Raw genomic sequence first — 22,149 nt, 5'->3', positions numbered from 1 at the left:
TTTCATTTTAATTTTAATAAAATATTTCTGATGAGAAGTAAATGCACTATAACTAAGTACTTTTTAAAACTTAATACAGAGATTTTGGATAATCTAGTGTAATAACTAGTTAACATGCTGCAATGTTCTGAATTTTTATGTCTTCCCAAACGGAAAAGTTGAAAACCAAATGCCCAAGGTGATGGTATTAGGGGGTGGGGCCTTTGGGAGGTGGCTAGGTTAAGAGGGTGGAACCACAGTGAATAGAATTAGTGCCATTATAAAAAGATATCACAGAGACCCATTCTACATGTGAGGACAGAGGAAGGTGATGGCTATGAACCAGCAAGAGAGCCCTTACCAGGATCCAACCATGCTGGTATCTTGATCTCAGACTTCCCAGACTCCAGAACTGTGAGAAAAAAACCTTTCTGTTGTTTATAAGCTACTAAGTTGGTTATAGCAGCCCAAACAAAGACACGTTTACCATAATCTCTATCTCAAATATTAAATTAACTCAAATAAGGATTTGGCAAATGCTAAGTTGATTAAAGTAATGGTTGAGGCCTCTGAAAAACATTTGAAATGCTGGAGGTCTATGTTTTTGATTGGTAAGAGTTTTATATGTTTTATGACCCATATTTTAATTTTTTTATGTTTATTTATTTGAGAGAGAGAGAGAGAGAGAGAGAGAGAGAGAGAGAGAGAAACAGAGTATGAGCTGGGGAGGGGCAGAGATAGAGGGAGACACAGAATCCAAAGCAGGCTCCAGGCTCTGAGATGTTAGCACAGAGCCTGATGTGGTGATCAAACCCATGCATCATGAGATCATGACTCTAGATGAAGTCAGATGCTCAACTAATGGAGTCACCCAGTCTTCCCTGTATGTCCCATATTAAGATAAATAAGGTTATATTTTACTGAGTATTTAAATGTTTGATATATGCAAGAAAATGTGTTAAGGAAGTGTTCTAAGAGTGATCACTTATGTTTTCTAAGCAGGAAGGTAATACTGTTAAATTGGATTTAAAAAGTAAAAATAACAGTGTGGAGTTTATATCATAATAAAAAGATCTGTGTGACATTGACTCACATAGGGATATGCTCATTTAAAAACAATGGCCAATCAAAACACCTTCCCCCTGAGATAAACAGATCTGATTTTTCTTATATACCTGTACACATGTTTAACTGAAATTCCAGATTTCAGTGTCTTACCAAATGGATTTTTTTCTTTGCTAGAAAAATATTAACAACTAACTTTCAAGTTCCTTAAAATAATCATGGCATGGACTCAATTGTGTCCCTAATATTTCCAGGGCCAGGATATTGATAGGCCTTAAATAATTTACTTCATAGTCTTTTATTGAACATGCATATATCATTCATGGGAGATACTGGTTAATGATTTATTGCCTAAAAGATGGCCAAATAAGTTTGGCACAGGGAAGTAATGATAGAAATGTTAATTGGGATAAGATTTTTTTCTGTTTAGAATCAACAAGATACACAACCAGCTGGATGGAATACAGAAAGGATCAATGGAGAAGTGATGTCAGTAATATGGCTAAGATGTCCCTTCCCTCGCTTATCCCCCCTTTAACAACAACTTGGCATCTATCCAAGGACAGAGTGTTTTTGTGGCATTTGTGAGATACATAGAGGAGATCGTGAAACCCCAGGGCAGCCCAAGACCTAGGAAATTCATTTGGAGAACACTGGCTCGTATCCAGGCAGCTGACACACCAACTGCAGTCTCTGCTACAGACCAAGAAAAAGCTTGATACCCCTGAGGACTCAGCGACAGGTCTGGCTTGGTCCTGTCACCAGCACCATATGCCAAAGGACCTGAGAGCAGTTGTGCTCATTTATGCATCAGTGATGGGCATACAGAATTCAGGCCGTGGACCCTGAAGTGGTCTATAAACCGGCTCCAGCCCCTCTTGGCCACAGTTCCAGAGCCCCTGGAGGTAAGCTCACCAACTTCAGTTATGAAGGTGATAGGCCCCTGACAGGCCCCTGATAGGCCCCTGCAACTGGGCTCCTGTCCCAATTACAGTCCATAAACAGTTTTTCTGGCACAGGGTTCCTGAAGGAGACAGTACTATGACCCTGAAGATCCTGAAAGGGATCTATATAGGGCTCCAGCTTCCTCACAGCCACAGTTGGCTAGTCTGCCAGCAACCCTAAGGGTCCAGGGTTCCAGTGAAAGGCACTCCTTTCTGTGTTTCCAGAGACCCTGAAAGGTTTGTACACTCAACTCCAGGCTCTTCTCAGCCAGAGCTCATGAAGAGGCCTGTTGGCACAGGGACCCAGCGGGGGATACTCCTGCCTGAGCCCCCAGAGATCCTGAAAGGGCCCTATAATTTGCACAGCCCTCTTCCAGCCACAGGTCACAAACAGGCTTGCTGGCACCGGGACCAGATGGGAGACACTCATGTCTGTGCCCCAGAGAATCCTAAAAAGCTTCTGTACAACAAAAGAAACAATCAATAGCATTAAGAGGCAAACTCGGAAAAAATATTCGCAAACTATGTATCAGATAAGGAGTTAACATCCAAAATACATAACGAACTCCTACAACTCAATACCAAAAAGAAAAAAAAATCCAAATAATCCAGTTAAAAATGGGCAAATGACCTGAATAGACATTTTTCCAAAGAAGACAGAAATGGCCAAAATGTACATGAAAAGACATGCAACATCACTATCAGGGAAATGCAAGTCAAAACCACAATAAGATATCACCTCAGGTCTGTTAGAATGGCTATTAACAAAAAGACAAGAGATAACACATTGGTGAAGATGTAGAGAAAAGGAAACACTTGTTCACTGTGGGTGGAGGTGGAAATTAGTACAACCCCTGTGAAAAACTGGAGAATGAAGTTTCCTCAAAAAACTAACAGTATAGGTAATATTTGATACAACAACCCCATTTTGGAGTATATACCTAAAGGAAATTAAATCACTACCTCAAAGAGATATCTGTACCACCATGTTCATTGCAGCATTATTCACAAAGACACGACCTTTGGAAACATCCTAAGTGTCCATGAACAGATGAATGGGTAACAAACATGTAATATATCATAATTTGTACATACAAAGGAATATAACTTAGCTATATATAAAAAAGATATCCTGCCTTTTGAGACAATATGGCTAGACCTTGAGGGTATTATGCTAAGTGAAATAGTTGAATAGGGAAAGAAAAATATTGTATGATCTACTTATCATGGTGAGCATTGAGTAATGCATAGAATTGTTGAATCACTGTGTTGTATACATGAAACTAGTCTATAAGTATATGTCAACTCTACTTTAATAATAAAAATAAAAATAATCTTTTCAAGTGAAAAAAACCATTGCATGAGTTTACTTATATATGAAATTTCAAAAAAAAAAAAAGTCTAACTCATAGAAACAGAGGAGAGTTACAACGGTGTTTATCAGGCCAAGGGGTGGGGGAAATGCGAGATGTTAGTCAAAATGTACAAACTTCTAGTTATCAAATGAGTAAGTTCTGGGAATCGAATACTCATCAAGGTGTCTATACTGTATTGCATACTTGAAAGTTGCTAAGAGAGTAAATCTTACATATTCTTACCACACACACACATACACACACACAAAAGGTAATTATATAAGGTTATGGAAATGTTAACTGATCCTAACAAATACTGTTGTGGTAATAATTTCACAACAGATGCATATATCAAATCAACACACTGTACACCTTAAACTTACCTAACACTATATGTCAATTGTCTCTCAATAATGCTGGGGAGGGGGAATAATAATAAGAATAAAAAAAGCACTGATATTCAGTCTGAGGGTTTTGGCTTGAACTAGTGGGTGCAGATGTTCCTGAAGATACAAGCATAAAAGGAGCAGGTGCGCAGCAAATGGTGTGGGAGGGAATGGGGATTTTCCTTCAATGACATCTCTATCATCTATTGATTCCTCATTGCCTCTACTTGGCTCTCTCAGGCCAAGAAGATAACAAAGTCAACATCAGGGATCATGAGATGGCAGAGATCCTTGGCATAAACCAAATCAGGCAGAAGCTGCCAGGCTGAAGAAAATTCTGTTCCATTTTTTGAGTTTTCTATTTAGAGAACAATCACTTTTAAGTTGCATTTCCTTTATCCTCCATTTTGATTATCTACTTGTATAACTTCTTTGCTTTTTCCTTTTGCATTAATTGTTAGTATTTAAATTGAAGTCTATTTTTCTGCCTTATTTTTTTAAATGGTTATTTTTGGGAGAGAGAGAGAGAGCATGAGCATGAGCAGAAGAAGGGCAGAAAGAGAGGGGGACAGAGGATCTGAAGCAGACTCTGCGCTGACAGCAGTGAGCCCAATGTGGGGCTTGAACTCAAGTACCATGAGATCATGACCTGAGCTGAAGTCCAACGCTCAACTGACTGAGCCATCAGGTGCCTCATATCTTTCTGCCTTATTTATCACACTTTAAATAATAATTCTGCTAGTTTATAATCCTCAAATTGTTTACTTAGCTTGTCAATTTCTCTTTTCAACTCTAATTCTACTTTGCTTAAATATTACATCTTTGAGCTTTTATTTTGTTGATTCCATGATTTTAATAATTTATTTCTATAACATATAACACTTATTGTAAAAACTAGGGTTTTTATTATTTCTGCGTCTTATTCTTTGGATTACATTTCCCTGTAACTGGAATTTTCCATCTATTTATCTGTGCAAACATGTTAGTTTTTGCCACTTTGTTACTTTTGTGTATTTGAATAGTTTTAAAGCTATTCTTCTTAATTTTGTTTTTGTTTAAAGTGGCATGCCCTATCTAATCTTCCTAGTTAGATTATTCTATTTCTGTGTTCTCAATACAGTATGAGGGCTGGAAATTGTATTAAATCTACACTTTTAGAGTCCAGGAGCATAAAGGACTTCTTGAGGACCTGACTTTGATCTCTCTTTTGAGATGTTTTCTCTGTGTTATACACTAGGTGTCATTTCATTTATTTGGAGATATTCTAACACAATGGATTGATACTCTTCAGCCTGAGGTAATTTCTTAATGTGGCATGAAGCTTTGTAGCCAATGCCTACCTTAGAGTTTGTCATCACTATTCAGCACCACCTCATTTCTCTCACCCATCATTACAAGTTCAAAGAATGAAAAGCTTAGGGCACCCACTGGTTTTGACAAAGTTTTTATTAGTACATTGCAGGAATGGAGAATTTCACCTGGAGCTCTCAATATGTCTCCTTGTTTCATACTCCTGTTCTCTCTGGGGATCCCAGTACATTTACTTTCTCTTGTCCACAGTCCTTTTCAATTATTATTTCTTGTGGAAAGAATTAGCTCTCTGTGGTTATGAAAAGTGCATTTTTCTCTCTCTGCCTTTACTCAGACAAGAAATATAAAAGTTTTTAACAGCTATAGTTCCTTCTGCCTCTGCTGAGATAGTTTGGTATATAGATAATAAGAGATTCTTCAGGACGCCTCAGTGGCTCAGTCGGTTAAGCATTGGACTCTTGGTTTGGGGTCGGGTCAGGATCTCTGGGATCAAGCCCCACATCGGGCTTGCTGACAGGAGGGAGCCTACTTGGGATTTTCTCTCTCCCTATTTCTCTGCCCTCTCTCTCTCCTGCTCACTCACTCTCTCTCTCTCAAAACAAATAAATAAACTTAAAAAAAATAAAAATAAAAAAAAATAGATTTTTCAGAGACATTCCCATGAGCATTAGGGAAATGTTTCTGGGTTTTGCTAACCCATCTTCTTTCTCAAGTGCTGGGAAGGAAGAGCTTATCTTCTTTAAATTAAAAATGGTTAATAAAATGAAATACCTCAACATTCTCCTTTCTAGTTTTCCTTGAAGCAACACTTAGGATTATTTTATCTCAGGAGGCTTCCTGTTAAGCTTACACCTACTTTAACCTTTATACAGGCTTAGTTTAAAAGCTCAACAGGTAACTTTCACTATTTTGCAGAAATATTTAGACTTAAATAGCTTTTGGTTTCTGCTGAATTTTTTTTGAAAAAATATTTTAAGTAGTTTTCCAAGATTTGTTTTTGTTTTATATCAGATAAATGCAGTCCTTCAATTGCCCAGAGATTGGTCAAAAAGAAGGCAGGTGATTATTTATCTATGATCTAGAGATATGTACTGTGGTGGGTTAAATAGTGGCCTCAAAAAAATAGGCCTTAAGTCTGAACCCCTGGAATCTATAAAGGTGACATGATTTGGAAAAAGGGACTTTGTATTTGTGATTAAGACTCTAGACACGAGATCACCCTGTGTTTTTGTACAAGAAGCAAAGGCCCTATGATGCAGTCACAGAAGAGATGCAGGCAAGAAAGCCATGTGAACGTATAGGCAGGGATCGTAGTTACACTGCCATAAGCCACAGAATGCCTGGCAACACCAGCAGCTATAGGAGACAAGGAAGAAATCTCCTCTACAGCCTTCTGCTCCCTGGAATTATAAAATAATACATTTCTGTCATTTTAAGCTACAAACCTTGTGGTAATTCATTGCAGCAGCCTTAAAAAACGAATACCCGTCCTTTAAGTGGGGCCTTCTACCAGATGCAATGCAATTAGTAGGCCATGAATTTCCTACTCTTATAGAGATGCCAGGAAAATCTATTCCCATATCTAATTTATTCATTCTTATTAGTTCTGCATTCAGATATTTGGGATCTCAAAAGGCAGCATAATACAGTTATATAACCACAAACTTTAGAGATAGCCTGCCTGGATTCAAATTGCAGCTTTACTACTTCTTAGTTCTGTGACTTTGAGCAGACTACTTGCTATCTATCTCCTTACCTAAGTTTCTTCTCCAGAGGATGGAATAATGATGGTACAGATCTTACATGTTGCAGGACATAAATGACTTACTAATGTGAAGGATTCAGAACAAGATCTAACACATAGCTGCTGCTACATGTGGGATAGTTATTTAGCTCGTATGATTCTATAACCAGCTGGAAAGACAGTTATTTGAAGAACAAAAATTTCACTGAGGATGTAAAACATCATTTTCAGTCTTGTTTAGCATAGCCAATTGAAGAGAAACTGCTTATTAAAAGTTAATAGTGCTGTGAGAGATGGTGGATGAAATGTGTCCTCTGCCTATGAAAGGGGATAATATTTAACATCATAAGGATATTTGATAAGTGATATTGTCAATTTGTTCCTAGGGAAATGGATCACATGAAATAAATCTTCTTAATCTACACACGTTATGGATGAAATAGACCGAATGCCAATTTCAGAACTTAGTTACCTTAAATATCTGGCATATAAAATAAATATATTTAGATATATTTATATATATAGATATATTTAGATATTGTTAAATTTTTAGATTTTTTTTACACTTATTCATTTTTGAGAGTGAAAAAAAAACAGAGCAAGAGTGGGGAAGGGGCAGAGAGAGAGGGAGTACCTCTCCTCAGTACCTCTGCTGTGTATGTTACCTGCTTGAGAGAGGAAAATAGGACCTCTACTGAAGCATTTTTAAAAAATAATCCACTTAAAAACAAGAACTTAACTAATTTTGCAGGACAATGAGAAAAAAGGCTTCTGCTTAAGCCTTGTCAAAAAGCTTTTTCCAAAAAAAAAAAAAAAAAAAAAAGGGGGCGCCTGGGTGGCACAGTCGGTTAAGCGTCCGACTTCAGCCAGGTCACGATCTCGCGGTCCAGGAGTTCGAGCCCCGCGTCGGGCTCTGGGCTGATGGCTCAGAGCCTGGAGCCTGTTTCCGATTCTGTGTCTCCCTCTCTCTCTGCCCCTCCCCCGTTCATGCTCTGTCTCTCTCTGTCCCAAAAATAAATAAACGTTGAAAAAAAAAAAAAAAGCTTTTTCTCTCACTTTTTAAATCCATAACAACACTAATCATATAAAAAGTTGCAAGAAGAATACAATGAACAATTATAATGACCATATATAGATTTTTTTTTCATTTTTTCTTTACATTTGTTAAACTGAATCTCATGGTAGGAAAAAAAAGTATAATTCAATTTATAATGTGAGTATTTTAAAATCATGTAGAAGTGAGTACAAACTTCCATTTATAAAATAAATAAGTCACAGGGATGAAAAGTCACAACATAGAGTATATGCTCAATAATACTGTAATAACAAAATAATAATAATATTTCAATAACATTGGTGACAGACAGTAACTACACTTACTGTACTGAGCATTATGTAATGTGTGGAATAGTCAGATCACTATGTTGTACATACCTAAAACAAATATAACATTGTATGTCAACTATACTTCAATAAAAAAACAGTGAGTAGTCATCACAAAGAAAATCAGAGACAAAATATAAGTTATTTCTTTCTCCTATTATAAGATTTTGGAGCTTTTTGGGGCACCAGGGTGGCTTAGTCAGTTAAGCGTCCAACTCTTGATTTCGGCTCAGGTCAGGATTTCATAGTTTCACGGGTTCAAGTGCCGTGTGGGGGTGTGGGCTGACAGTGTGGAGCCTGCTTGGGATTCTTTGTATCCCTCTCTCTCTGCCCCTCCCCCACTCATACTGTTTCTTTCAAAATAAATCAATGAACTTCAAACAAAACAAAAACAAAAACAACCCAAGACTTTGGAGCTTGTGAATCGGCACAGCTTAAGTAATAGCCGTTATGCCAAATTTAACAGTATCTCTTTTGGTCATATCTTCAATAAACTAAAAAAATATTTAGATCCATAGACATGCTGCTTATGAATATTTTGAGAAACAATGATCTGATGATATGTTGCTACACAACAAACTACATCAAATCTTAAAATCACAGTTTATTATTGTTGTTTACAATTCTATGGGCTGTCTGGGTGCAGTGGAATAGTTCTTGCTCAGGGGTCTCATGTTATTGTAGTCAAGTAGCAGCTGAGGTAGAAGTCATTTTTAAAGACCAGGTTCAACTAAGCTGCATGTCTTATATGTCTTATTCTCATAACTAGAAGTTGATACTGAGGTCACTGGCCAGGAACTCAACTAAGGCTGCTGACTAGAGTAATCCCATGTGTTTTTCCATGTGGCTTGGGCTTCTCACAGCATGGCAGCTGATTCTCAGAATAATAATTCCAAGAGACAAGAAATGGAATGTGACAGTCTCTTAAAGATAGGTGCAGAACCTTAAACGGTGTCATTTCTTCTATATTCTATCAGTCACAGAAGTCAATAGCCTGTCCATATTACAAAGGGAAAGATACAGCTCATACCTCTCATGTGGAGAGTTGTCAAAAAATTGTCATCATCTTTAATTTACAGCATACAGAGGGATTATACACTAATGTATGTGCTATAACCTTAAATATTTCTCTACATACCTTTTACTCCAACAATATCAACTATATATTCCCTCATTTCTACAGGTGTTTGCATAGGCTATTTCCTCTGCCTGGAATCCATTTTTTCTTTCTCCCTCCTTTTTGACCTAATTTATCCTGAAAGACCTGGGTTTAATGGTAAATACTATTATATCTACTAATGAAATTATAAAATTTATGAGAAAGCAAACAAGAAAATAAAAGGAATAAAAAGTTAAGAGTATAATATTAGGCCTGTGAATCGGTATTTACTCTAAACATACAAAATATGACACCTGCAAGCCATAGCTTCATATTAAATGTTTGCTCTTAGCTTGTTCATTCAATCTGGTTTTAATGCTTAAAAGTGCAGTAGACTTTTCTTGTTCATATTGTTACTAGAGAACAGTGATTGACAAATCCTTTTAAAGGGCCAGATAGTGTTTTATGCATTGAAGGCCAATACAGTCTCTGTCACATCATTCAATTTTACCCTTGTACCATTAAGGCAGACATTAATAGTACATAAATAAATGGGTATAGTGGTGTTTAAAAAATTTGTTGGTTATCAAAACAGATAACAAGCCAGGTTAGGCTCATAGAGTATGGCTGGAATATTTCACAGTATAGAATAACTCCACATGTGTTGAGAAAGACACTCCAATCAGTTAACATAAATTCAAGGAGGAGGTGGGGAAATCATAATTACAATGAAAAGGAGACGCAAATAATATTATTCAGAATACTTAGGATTTTCTTTCAAACTTTATTTTTTTTTCCCTGAGAAAAACAAAACACAAGAGAACCTGTCAACAATATTTTTGTTACTTTTTAATTTCTATAAAAAAAGTGATTTAGCATAGTACATTGGAATGGATATTTGATATTGAGTTAAAATATATAGTTTTAAAAAATGAATTATATCCACTAATATATAGGTGAGAATTGGAACATCATCTTATCTATTTAAGTTTGTTTTTTTCTTTTGTCTTGATAAATACAGAGTAGTTGTTAACTTCAAATGAAATAATAATTTAAATATATTTTGTATAGAATAAGAGCTTTTATGAAAGAAGTTTTATTCAAAGGTTGTTCCAAAGACATTTTTATTATTTTATTTAGTTTGTTTATTTGGGAAAATGTATCATTTGAAAATTAATAGACAACTTGTAAAAAAAAAAAAGAACTGATGTAAAGGTATATAGTAAATAAAATTCAAAAAGAGTAGAATTGGGCCTAAGAACATTTCTGTCCATCATGTGCAAAAATGAATGGAAAAACAGCTTAACCTAATGAAATTATTGGTATTTGTCCCACCCCAAACCTCTGCTCATTCATTTCCTACATAAAGAAAAGAAAAAGAAATATCAGAGAAAAGCAGTGAAGTTGTACACATAACAAGATTTTCTGATTTTTCTTTCTCTCCAATATCAATAGCTATAACTTCAGATGGGTTTTTTTAAAGTTAGTGATATTATTATTCTACAAAATCAGAATGCTCAGTAAAGTAATAAAGTATCATAACAAGCACTAAAATTTTATAGGGATCATCAAAATAGCTAAAGGTTACTTGTTATAGCTGTGTAGCATTAAATGGAATAAAGAACTACTAATTACAATAATTAAAGCAGGAAATTAAGAGGTAACAGTCAGGTATATTGGGCCTATTATTTTATTTAAAGACACATTTTAAATGACCTATTGAAGATTATTTAATCATGAGGAACAAAATTTCATGATGACAAATTTGAGTCCATTTAAGCAGAGAAACAGCCATGTTGAAATTGCTATTCAGTTAATGAGACTAAAGCTTATCCAGGCACAATATGAAGGGATATTTCGGTTCCAACTCAGTCTCCCAGCTTATTAGTTATATGTTCAACTATACAATTTGTACAGTCAGACCTCATTTTATTGCACTTTCTTTTACTAATATAACTAATATTACTAATAAACTAATATAACATTGTATGTCAACTATACTTCAATAAAAAAAAAACAGTGAGTAGTCATCACAAAGAAAATCAGAGACAAAATAAATGTTATTTCTTTCTCCTATTATAAGATTTTGGAGGCAATACCCAGGTTATTGGGGCACCAGTATGGCTTAGTCAATTAAGTGTCCAACTCTTGATTTCATCCAACTCTTGATATGCTTTGTAGATACTGTATTTTTTTATAAGTTGAAGGTTTGTAGCAACCCTGCATCAAGGAAGTCCACAGGTGACATTTTTCCAACAGCATTTGCTCACTTTGTGTTTCTGTGTCACATTTGGTAATTCTCAAAATGTTTTAAATTTTTGCATTATTATATTTGTATGATGATCTGATCAGTGATCTTTGATGTTACTATCATAACTGTTTTGGAATGCCATAAACCATGCCTGTAGAAGACAGTAGGTTTGATTGATAAGTGTGTGTGTTCTGAATATGTCCACCAACTGGCGGTTCCTTGTTTCTCTCCATCTCCTCAGGCCTTCCTATTCTTGAGACACAACACTATTGAAATTACGCCAATAAAAACTGTACAAGGTCCTCGAAGTGAAAGGAAGAGCTGCACATCTCTCACTTTAAGTCAAAAGCTAGAAATTATTAAGTTTAGTGAGGAAGGCAGGTTGAAAGCCAAGATAAACTGAAAGGGAGGCCTCTCACCAAACAGCCAAGGTGAGAATGCAAAATAAACATTCTTGAAGTAAATCAAAAGTGCTACTCCGGTGAACACACAAATTATAAGAAAGTGAAACAGCCTTATTACTGAAATGGAGAAACTTTGAGTGGTCTGGATAGAAAATCAAATCAGCCACAACACCCCCATAAGCCAAAGCCTAATCCAGAGCAAGCCTCTAACTTTATTCAATTCTATGAAGGTAAGATATGTGAGGCAGCTGCAGAAGAAAAGGTTGAAACCAGAAGAGGTTCATGAGATTTAAAAAAACAAACCATTTCCATAACATAAAAGTGTAAGGTGAAGCAGCAAGTTATCCAGAAGATCTAGCTAAGATCATTAATGAAGGTGGCTATAATAATACATTTTCAATGTAGATGAGATAGCCTTATACTAAAATAAAATGTCATCTAGGACTTTCATAGTTGTAGAGAAGTTAATTCCTGGCTCAAAGCTTCAAAGGACAGACTGAGTCTTGTTAGGGGCTAATGCAGCTGACAACTTTAAGTTGAAGCCAGTGCTCATTTATTATTCTAAAAATTCAAAGGCCCTTAAGAACAGTGCTAAATCTACTTGTGCATGTGCTCTCTAAATGGAATAACAAAGCCCGGATGACAGCATGTCTTTTCACAACATGGTTTGCTGAATATTTTAAGCCCACTATTGAGACCTACTGGTCAGAAAAAAAAGATTCCCTTCAAAATACTACTGCTCGTTGAAAAAACACCTGGTCACCCAAGAGTTCTAATGGAGATGTACAAGATTCATGTTGGGGGGCGAGGGTGGCTCAATTGGTTGAGTGTCCAACTCTTGATTTCAGCTCAAGTCATGATCCCAGGGTTGTGGGATCGAGCCCCACATCAGGATTGGTGCTGAACATGGAGCCTGCTTGGGATTCTTTCTCTCCCTCTCTCTCTGCCCCTCCCCCTACACACACTCTCTCTCTTTCTCTCAAAATAAATAAATAAACATTTTTTTAAATGATAAAAAAAAAGATTCATGTTGTTTTCATGCCTGCTAACACAACATCCATTCTTCAGCCCATGGATCAAGGAGTCATTGTGAATTTAAAGTCTTATTATTTAAGAAACATATTTCATAAGGCTATTGCTGCCATAAATAGTGATTTCTCTGACAGATCTGGACAAAGTAAATTGAGAACTTTCTGGAAAGGATTCACTATTTTAGATGCCATTAAGAACATTTGTGATTCATGGGAAGTGGTCAAAATATCAATATTTACAGGAACTTGTAAGAAGTTGATTCTATATTTGCATATGACATGATACCCTATATAGAAAACTCAAAAGACTTGACCAAAAAACAGCTAGAACTGATACACTAATTCAGTAAAGTCACAGGATACAGAATCACCATAGAGATTTTGTTGCATTTCTATACACCAATAATGAAGCAGCAGAAACAGAAATTAAGGAACCAATCCCATTTACATTTGCACCCCAAACAGTAAGATACCTAGTAATAAACTTAATCAAAGAAGTGAAAAGACCTATACGCTGAAAATTATAAAACACTGATAAAAGAAATTGAAGAGGACAAAAAGAAATGGAAAAACATTCCAGGCTCATGGATTGGAAGATCAAATATTGTTAAAAGCCTATACTACCTAAAACAACCTACACATTTCATGAAATCTGTATCAAAATACCAACAGCATTTTTCACAGAGCTAGAGTGAACAATTCTAAAATTTGTATGGAACCACAAAAGACCCCAAGTAGTCAAAGCACATTGAAAAACACAAGCAAAGCTGGAGGCATCGCAATTCAGACTTCAAGTTATGTTACAAAGCTATAATCGTCAAAACAGTATGGTAATGACACAAAAGTAGACACATAGATCAGAACAGAATAGAAAACCCAGAAATGAACCCACAACTATATGATCAATTAATCTCTGACAAAGCAGAAAAGAATATCTAATGGGGAAAATACAATCTCTTCAACAAATGGTGCTGGGAAAACTGGACAACAACATGCAAAAGAATGAAACTGGACCAGTTTCTTACACCATAAGCAAAAATAAATTCAAAATGGATTAAAGACCTAAATTTGAGACTTTAAACAATAAAAATCCTAGAGAAGAACATAGGCAGTAACTTTTTTTACACTGGAGTTGCACCTTCTTTCTAGATATGTCTCCCGAGGCAAGGGAAACAAAAGCAAAAATCAACTATTGGGACTTCATCAAAATAAAAATCTTCTGCTAAGCAAAGGAAACAATCAACACAACTAAAAGGCAACCTACAGAATGAGAGAAGATATTTGCAAATGACATATATGATAAAGGGATGGTATCCAAAATATATAAAGAACTTAAAAAATTCAACACCCCAAAACAAATAATTCAATTAAAAAAATGGGCAGAAGACTAGAACAGGTATTTTTCCAAAGAAGACAACCAGATGGGCAACAGACACACGAAAAGATGCTCAACATCACTCATTATCAGGGAAATACAAATCAAAATGGCAATGAGATATGACCTCACACCTGTCAGAATGGCTAAAATAAAAAACACAAGAAACAACAGGTGTTGGCAAGGATGTTTAAGAAAAGGAATCCTCCTGCACTGTTAGTGGTAATGCAAACTGGTGCAGCCACTCTGGAAAACAGTATGAAGGTTCCTAAAGAAGTTAGAAACAGAACTACCCTCAGTACTACTAGGTATTTACCAAAAGATAAAAAATACTAATTTGAAGGGATACGTGCAACATGAGGTTTATAGCAACATTATCTACAATAGCCAAATTATGGAAACAGTGCAAGTGTCCATTGATTGATGAAAGGATATATATTATATATATAATATAATATATATAATTCCATTATACATATATATATTAATGTATATATACATATACCCACACACAATGGAATATATATGTATACACGTATAAATGTATAATGGAAGATTACTCAGCCACAAAAAAAGAATGAAATCACGCCATTTGTCATGACATGAATGAAGCTAGAGAGTATTATATTTGGCAAAATAAGTCAGAGAAAGACTAATACTATATGATTTCACTTATATGTAGAATTTAAGAAACAAAACAAATGAGCAAAGGGAAAAAGAGAGAGAGAGACACACACACACACACAAACCAAGAAACAGACCCTTAACTATAGAGAACAAACTGATGGTTACCAGGGGGGAGGTGGGTGGGAAGATGGGTTAAGTAGGTGATGGGGATTAAGGAGTGCTCTTGTGATGAGCCCCAAGTGTCATAAATATGTTGACTCACTATATTGTATATCTGAAACTACTATTATACTGTATCTTAACTAACTGGAAGTCAAGTAAAAACTAGAAAACAAAGAAAAACAAAGGTTGATTCCAATCCCCATGGATGACTTTGAGGAGCACAGGATTTCACTGGAGGAAGTAACTGCAGGTGTGGTGGAAATAGCAAGAGAACTAGAATTAGAGGTGGGGCCTAAAGATGTGACTGAATGGCTGCAATTTCATGATAAAACTTTAACGGCTGAGGAGTTGCTTTTCATGGATGAGCAAAGAAAGTGATTTCTTGAGATGGCATCTACTCCTGTACTCCTGGTGAAGATGCTGTGAAGACTGTTTCAATGTCAATAAGGAATTTAGAATATCATACCAACCCAGTGATAAAGCAGCAGTGTTTGAGAGGACTGACTTCCCTTTTGAAAGAAGTTATACTGTGGGTAAAATATTATCAAAGGGCATTGCAAGCTACAGAGAAATCGTGCACAAAAGGAAGAGTCAAACTTCACTGTTGCCTTATTCCAAGGAACTGCCACAGCCACCAGTCTTCAATAACCACCACCTTGATCAGTCAGAAGCCATAAGTGAGACAAGATCCTCCACCAGCAAAAATATTACAGTGTACTGAAAGTTCAGTTGATGGTTAGCATTTTTTAGCAATAAAGTATGTTTAGTTAAGGCATGTATTTTTTTCGACATATCGCGATTGCACACTTAAAAGACTATTATATAATGGAAACGTAACTTTCATATGCATTGGGAAACCAAAAGAATGATTTGACTTACTTTATTGCAATATTTGCTTTACTGACGTGGTGTGAAACTGAACCCACAATATCTCTGAGGTATGCCTATACATTTTCCCAAATCAATCAATTAGAACCTTCCTTTATGCAACACTATTCCAGAAGTTCTTAAATTTTGTCTGTTCATGACATCCTTGGGAGTCTCAATTTTTTTAAACTATATTCGTAGGCCAAAAGAAACACTCAAGTATTCTGTTTAACAGTTTCTAAAAACATAATATTTATATCCTAAAAGTGTAGTAGCTATTTGAAAAATAAATGTGCATAAATTGGAAAAAAATATTTTTATTTCATTCTTAAATAACCTAACTTACTAATGGGATGCAGTGCCTGCTGAGTGCTGCACAACTTCTTAACCTTTGAATTAGATTAGATGGTTGCCACCCTCATTTTCTTTTTCAAATTCATTTCTGAGTGGCAATTGCTTTTTAAATTTTTAAAAATTATTCTAAGACTTTTTTTAGAGCTGTTTCAGATTCACAGCAAATTTCAGAGCCAGAGATTTCCCAAAGCCCCCATACCACACACCTGCATAGACTGCCCTATTATCAACATCTCTCACCAGAGTAGTACATTTATTACAATTGATGAAGCTATGTCAACAGATTGCAATCACCTAAAGTCCATGTTTACATTTAGGTTTACTCTCGATGTCTTACATTTTATGGGTTTGGACTGATGTATAATAACATGTATCCATCATTATGGTATCATACAGAGTATTTCCACTGCCCCCAAAGTCATCTGTGCTCTATCCATTCATCCCTCTTCCTTCCTCTAATTCCTGGCAACCACTAATCTTCTTGCCTTTATAATTTTGCCTGTTCAAAAATTTCATACAGTTGAAATAACACAGTCAGCAGCCTTTTTAAGTTGCTTTCTCCACTTAGTAATATGCATTTACATTTCTTCCACGTCTTTTCATGACTTGATAGCTCATTTCTTTTTAGTTCTCAGTAAGATTCTGTTGTGTAGATATACAGTATTTATTCATTCACCTGCTGAAGGACACCTTGGTTGCTAGCACACCAAGGTGTGATTGCTATATCATATGTCAAGTAGTTTTATAAGAAGGCACTAAATTGTTTTCCAGGTGGCTACATGATTGTATGCATTCTCACCAGGAATAAATAGGGCTTCGTGTTGCTCCATATTCTCACCAGCATTTGGTTTTGTCAGTGTACTGGAATTGGGCCATTACAATGGGTGTATAGAGGTATGTCCTTGTCTTAAGTTGCATTTCTCTAATGGTATATGATGTGAAACATCTTTTCATATGCTTATTTACCATCTGTATATCTTCTTGGCTGAGATGTCTGTTAAGGATCTTGGACCATTTTTTTTTAATGTTTATTTATTTTTTTATTTATTTATTTTTCTGAAATTTATTGACAAATTGGTTTCCATACAACACCCAGTGCTCATCCCAAAAGGTGCCCTCCTCAATACCCATCACCCACCCTCTCCTCCCTCCCACCCCCCATCAACCCTCAGTTTGTTCTCAGTTTTTAACAGTCTCTTGTGCTTTGGCTCTCTCCCATTCTAACCTCTTTTTTTTTTTCCTTCCCCTCCCCCATGGGTTCCTGTTAAGTTTCTCAGGATCCACATAAGAGTGAAACCATATGGTATCTGTCTTTCTCTGTATGGCTTATTTCACTTAGCATCACACTCTCCAGTTCCATCCACGTTGATACAAAAGGCCATATTTCATTTTTTCTCATTGCCACGTAATATTCCATTGTGTATATAAACCACAATTTCTTTATCCATTCATCAGTTGATGGACATTTAGGCTCTTTCCATAATTTGGCTATTGTTGAGAGTGCTGCTATGAACATTGGGGTACAAGTGGCCCTATGCATCAGTGTTCCTGTATCCCTTGGATAAATTCCTAGCAGTGCTATTGCTGGGTCATAGGGTAGGTCTATTTTTAATTTTCTGAGGAACCTCCACACTGCTTTCCAGAGCGGCTGCACCAATTTGCATTCCCACCAACAGTGCAAGAGGGTTCCCGTTTCTCCACATCCTCTCCAGCATCTAGAGTCTCCTGATTTGTTCATTTTGGCCACTCTGACTGGCGTGAGGTGATACCTGAGTGTGGTTTTGATTTGTATTTCCCTGATAAGGAGTGACGCTGAACATCTTTTCATGTGCCTGTTGGCCATCCGGATGTCTTCTTTAGAGAAGTGTTTATTCATGTTTTCTGCCCATTTCTTCACTGGGTTATTTGTTTTTCGGGTGTGGAGTTTGGTGAGCTCTTTATAGATTTTGGATACTAGCCCTTTGTCTGATATGTCATTTGCGAATATCTTTTCCCATTCCGTTGGTTGCCTTTTAGTTTTGTTGGTTGTTTCCTTTGCTGTGCAGAAGCTTTTTATCTTCATAAGGTCCCAGGAATTCACTTTTGCTTTTAATTCCCTTGCCTTTGGGGATGTGTCGAGTAAGAGATTGCTACGGCTGAGGTCAGAGAGGTCTTTTCCTGCTTTCTCCTCTAAGGTTTTGATGGTTTCCTGTCTCACTTGGACCATTTTTTTAAGTTAGATGGCTTATTTTCTTAATGCTGAGTTTTAAGAGTTATTTGTATATTTTGAATAACAGTCCTTTATCAGATGTGTCTTTGCAAAACTTTCTCCCAGTCTTTTCTAATTCTCTTGATATTATTTTTTGCAGAGCAGAAGTTTTTAATTTTAATGAAGTCCAACATATCGATTCTTTCTTTCATGGGTCATGCCTTCAGTGTTGTGTTTGAAAAGTCATCACCATACCAAGGCCATCTAGGTTTCCTCCTATGATATCTTCTACGAGTTTTATAGTTTTGAATTTTACATTTATGTCTATAACATATTTTGAGTTAATTTTGTGAAGAGTGTGTCATCTGTGTCTATATTGACCACAAAAAATACCAGAAACCTAGCTTAGCAAACATGTTATCATTCAAAAGAATGAAGAACAATCTAATAATGAAACTGTAAACTTCTTCAAGAAAGTATTTTACACAGTATTCAGTGTTGCTGAATTTCCTTTGAAAATTTAAAGTGTCCTGGAGAACCCCTGTGAATTCAGTGAGGGATCTTGGAGTACCTCAGGAAAGTTTGGGAATCAGGGACATCTGCCATTGATGGAAAACCTAAGGTAAGTAAATGTGTAAAAAAAAACAAACTATAGGGTCACCTGGCTGGCTCAGTCAGTTGGGTGCCCAACGTTGGCTCAGATCATGATGTTGTGGTTCATGAGTTCTAGCCCCACATGGGGCTCTGTGCTGACAGCTCAGAGCCTGCATCCTGCTTCAGATTCTGTGTCTCCCTCTCTGCCCCTCCCCCACTTGTGCTCTGTCTCCCTCTCTCTCTCTCTCAAAAATAAATAAAAACATTTAAAAAAATTAAAAAGAAAAAACTATAGACATTATTAAAAGCAAAGGTGCAAAGTAGCAGAAGATATCTGTAGTACATAACAAAAATATAGAATTAATATCTAGGCTATATAAAGAAATCCTATAAATCAATGATAAAAGAGAAATAATCCAATAGAAAATGAATAAAAATCTTACATAATTCTCAGAAAAAATTCCTAAGCATAGGGGAAACATGAAAATTCAGTTCATCTCATTAAAATCAAGTAAATTCAAAATAACACTCTAATAGGTACCATTTACACTCACTGTAATGAGTATTACATATACTTTATTACATTAATATCATAAATAATTCTATTTCTCCAAAACCATAGAGCAAATAAATTTTTATAGACTACTAGTAGGAGTATAAACTAGTACACTGACTTTCTGAAGGAGTTTGGAACTGTCTGGTCAAGTTAGAAATTCACATGTCCTATCAAATATGATTCTACTCCAAGAATATACTCTAGACAAATACTGCTCAGTTACCCTAGGAGACATATGTTGGTCATACTGAGAAAAATGAAACAATTCATATCTCTGTCAATAATAAAGAATTAAATTGTATAGTCATGAAATGGCACACAATACAGCAAGGGAGTGTGCAAACTATGTGTTTGAATCTAATGGTATCACGTCAAGTGAAAGCCAGACACGTAAAATATAAAGTGTATGATTTCATTGATATATATTTCAAAAATGGACAAAACTAGATTATTTGGAATGCATAGATGGAGACTAAACTTAACAAAACAAGGATATGAATGATTGTCACAGGAGTCAGAGCAGTGGTATTTTACAGGGAGTAAGAAAGATACTATGGGAAGGGGACAGTTGGGAATAATTTCTGAGATTCTAACAATGTTAATATTTTGACCTGAGAGATGTTTACACAGTGTTCACTTTGTAATAATGCATTTAAGTGCACATGTTTTATTTTATACTCTTCTATATATGTATTACATATCCTAAGTTAAAGAAAACAGTTTATATTATATCGACCACTGTAACAATGTCTCTTCTTCTCTGCCATCTGCTTGGCAGCCACAAAGCAGCAACCATGTGTGAATTCATCTCCATCCATGTTGGCCAGGCTGGTGTCCAGATTGGCAATGCCTATTGGGAGCTTTATTGCCTGGAACACGGCATGAGTCTGATGGTCAGATGCCAAGTGACAATACCATTGGCAGAGAAGATGACTCTTTTAATACCTCCTTCAGTAAAACAGGTGTTGGCAAGCATGTGTTCAATGCAGTATTTGTAGACCTGGAACCCACAGTCATTGATGAAGTTCGCACTGGCACCTATCATCAGCTTTTCCACCCTGAGCAGCTCATGACAGGCAAGTAAGATACAGCCAACAACTATGCCCAAGGGCACTACACCATTGGCAAGGAGATCATTGACAATGTCTTGGAATGAATTTGGAAATGGCTGACCAGTGCACAAGGTCTCCAGGACTTCTTGGTTTTCCATGGCCTTGGAGGGGGAATTGGTCCTGGGTTCACCTCCCTGGTAATGGAACATCTTTCTTGTCGATTGTGACAAGTCCTAGCTGGAGTTTTCCATTTAGTCATCCCCCCAGGTTTCCACAGCTGTAGTTGAGTCCTACCACTCCATTCTCACTACTCACACCAGGCTGGAGCACTCTGATTTTGCCTTCATTGGAGACAATGAAGCCATGTATGATATCTGTGGTAGAAACCTCACTGAATGCCCAATCTACACTAACCTGAATAAGATAACATGTCAAATTGTGTCCTCCGTCACTGCTTCCCTCAGATTTGATGGAGCCCAAAATGTTTTCGGATAGAATTCCAGACCAACTTGGTACCCTATCCCCACATCCGCTTCCCTCTGGTCACATATGCTCCTGTCATCTCTGCTGAGAAAGCCTACCACAAACAGCTTTATGTAGTAGAGATCACCAAGGCATGCTTTGAGACAAACAACCAAATGGTGAAATATGACCCTTACCATGATAAATACATGGCTTTCTGCCTGTTGTACTGTGGTGATGTGGTTCCCAAAGATGTCAACGCTGCCATTGCTACCATCAGGACCAGGCGTACCATCCAGTTTGTGGGCTAGTGCCCCATCAGCTTCACAGTTGGAGTCAGCATCCCACTGGCTAATTACCAGCATCCCACTGTGGTACCTGGTGGAGACCTGGTCAAAGTACAGCGAGCTGTGTGTACGCTGAGAACCACCAGAGCCATTGCTGAGACCTGGGCTCGCCTGGACCACAGGTTTGACCTGATGTGTGCCCAGTGAGCCTTTGTTCACTGGTATGTGGGTGAGGGCATGGGGAAAGGACAGTTTTCTGAGGCCCATGAAGACATGGCTGCCCTTGAGAAGGATTATGAAGAGGTTGGTGTGGATTCTGTTGAAGGAGAGGATCAAGAAGAAGAACAGGAATACTAAAGTTAAAAATGTCACAAAGGTGCTGCTTTTACAGGGAAGCCTATTCTGTTTTAAACGTTGAAACGTGCTGTGATCAGTTAGTTTGTAGGTAGCAGTATATACTTTCTTATACAATTACGGACCTAAGCTTTAAGACATGATGCTTTGTTACAGACATAAGCTGTCCATTTCTCTGATGGGTTTGAATAAATGTCTCAAATGAAAAAAAAATGGGTTAAAAACCAGAAAATACAAACTCAAAATGTCAATTGCCTTTGAGAACTGATTAAATGGAATTTAACATATTTGTGCTGTTTTTGTTTTTCAAAAATTAGAT

The 22,149-nt window shown here is 36.6% G+C and overlaps 1 pseudogene; it reads left to right on the top strand.

The window, feature by feature from the left end:
* Positions 1-20,469: 20,469 nt before the first annotated feature.
* On the top strand, positions 20,470-21,874 carry LOC122480851 (annotated as a pseudogene).
* Positions 21,875-22,149: the final 275 nt, after the last annotated feature.

The sequence above is a fragment of the Prionailurus bengalensis genome, chromosome C1 (assembly GCF_016509475.1).
Source record: "Prionailurus bengalensis isolate Pbe53 chromosome C1, Fcat_Pben_1.1_paternal_pri, whole genome shotgun sequence".
In the NCBI taxonomy this organism is placed as follows: domain Eukaryota; kingdom Metazoa; phylum Chordata; class Mammalia; order Carnivora; family Felidae; genus Prionailurus; species Prionailurus bengalensis.
This window is presented reverse-complemented; position numbering and strand designations above follow the sequence as displayed.